The sequence below is a fragment of the Penaeus vannamei genome, chromosome 29 (assembly GCF_042767895.1).
Source record: "Penaeus vannamei isolate JL-2024 chromosome 29, ASM4276789v1, whole genome shotgun sequence".
Lineage (NCBI taxonomy): Eukaryota > Metazoa > Arthropoda > Malacostraca > Decapoda > Penaeidae > Penaeus > Penaeus vannamei.
In genome coordinates, this window is record NC_091577.1 from 3818204 (window position 1) to 3820703 (window position 2500).

The 2500-nt window shown below is 38.3% G+C and overlaps 1 protein-coding gene across 2 annotated transcripts in view; it reads right to left on the reverse strand.

Moving 5' to 3' along the window:
* Positions 1–2500, reverse strand: part of LOC113810835 (uncharacterized) — a 67991-nt gene that overhangs the window by 20726 nt on the left and 44765 nt on the right. The window lies entirely within an intron of this gene.

Below are 2500 nucleotides of genomic sequence, written 5' to 3' on the forward strand. Positions count from 1 at the left end.
TCATGTGGTAAAGGGTAGCATTCGTGGCACTCAATGTGCCCCACTGGTTGCTCAATGAAATAATTCTCAAAAATAATTCTCAGAGATAAGGCGACTTTTCACGAACGGCAAAGTCATTGGCATAATGTTCGGAATGAAGAACAATGTCGATGTGTTTTGTGCCGTTTCTTAGAGGATAGTGTATGGCTCTTTCTTCTGTAAGGGAGGAACTGTTGCTGGTCAAACTTACCTTGAGGCGCTGACCAACTGGGTGTTTCCTCAACTAGCTACTGTGGCTGATGACTACCCTTTCCAGCAAGATAGTCCTCTGGCCCAAACTGGGCTATCGCATCGATGTTTGCCGAGCAACCAGAGGAGTGCAAAATGAGTGCCTTTAATGCTACCACACGAAACTGAATTAAATTCTCTATCTAAAACTACTAACTGTGAAAGATTACAATAGAGTTACATGCTTTACCAGTTTGAAATTAGAGACACCCTATTTATATATTGTCTATGAGTGTATGTGTCTATATATCTATCTATCTATCTCTCTCTCTCTCTCTCTCTCTCTCTCTCTATATATATATATATATATATATATATATATATATATATATATATATATATATATATATAATACATATATATATGCATTTATATTTATCAATCTATATTGTATATATACATACATATACATATTAATATATAAATTATACACACAACCAAACATACACCCACGAGCACAAACATAAATATAAATATATGTAGAGATACATAGATGCATAGACAACTATAGACATACATTCACACGTATAAGCATTTTTATATAGAGAGTCAAACCTCTCTATTGCAGACTCTCAAGGGACTGGCCAAATGTGACCACTACAGAGAAAAGACCGATTAACTGACCACGAGCAAAATTTGACTAGCAGCCATTAACGCGGGGTTGTTGGCTCGCATCAGCAATTTTCCCCATTGGCACCAGTATCCTTTGGTAGTTTGCGGACATTATCAACCTAAAAGCGTATGTTTCGATTTTTTTTTTTTTTTTTTTTTTTTTTTTGGAGTTTGTCTTCATTTTAAGTGCTATTGTTTAAAAAGTTTAATCATATAAAGGATGCCGCTCCCCTCCGATGAGCTCGATGAGCCGACGGCCGCGATCCGGTCGCTGGGGAAGGCACGGCCGACCTGTCGTGACTGCAGTCGGCAGGGTTGCTTTACCCAAGGGCTATATAAGTACTTATAAGTACTTATATAGACCTTGGCTTTACCGGCGGGACTGGAAATCGTGTGACCGTGACCGCTTTGGACAGGTGCCCGATATAGGCTTAGGTCTTAATGATTAGGACAAGAGGAAAAATCCAAGAGACCGATATAAAGTGCCCAATATGGCCAGGTGGCTACATTGCAAAGGTGACCGCAAATACATTTTTTATTATATATACACACAAACATACATACACACACACACACACATGTATCTATATATATAAATACATATACATATATCCATCCATCCATACATACATACACACATAATTTCATATATATATATATATATATATATATATATATACATACATTTCATATATATATATATATATATATATATATATACATTATAGATAGATAGATAGATAGATAGATAGATAGATACATTATATATATATATATATATATATATATATATATATATATATATATATATATATATATATATGCAAGCAAATATATATAAATACATATATATATGCCTGTGTGTGTGTATATACGTTATATATTAAGAAATTATACATGCACACATACATACGTATGTAAATGTACACACATATATGTATATATATATATATATATATATATATATATATATATATATATATATATAACAGATTGCGTTGTAGTTGCCTGTAGACGATTCGGATTGACGATCAGCCTCGGAAGAACCGAAGCCATGTTCCAGCCCTCACCATCACAGGCTGCCAGTGCACCACCACCTCCTCCCATTATCATCAGTAATACAGAGATCAAGACTGGATAATTTCTGCCACCTGGGTAGCACCATCATGGGCAGTGGGTCCCTGGACGGTGAGGTGATGCGGCGGATTGGAAAGGCGAGCGCAGCCTTCGGCCAGCTGACGGAGGCTTTGGCAAGACCGCGGCATCCGCCTCTCCACTAAGTTTGTCGTGTACAGAGCTGTGGTCTTGAGCACACTTCTGTATTGCTGCGAGACATGGACCACCTATCGCCGGCACATCAAGCAACTAGAGTAGTTTCACCAACGATGTCTGCGGAAGATCTGCAACATCAAGTGGCAGGACAGAGTGTCCAACCTTCAGGTCCTGGAGAAGTGTCGCCTCCCTAGCATTGTGCGTTTGATCATTAAGTGCCAGCTGGGATGGACAGGACACTGTGTAGTAATACGTGCACACTTGAAATGCACTGGGCACACTGTGTCGTACCCACGCAATGAATGTTTGCTCCGCCGCCAAGCAAAAGCGCTCTTTCAGAGTTTGTTTT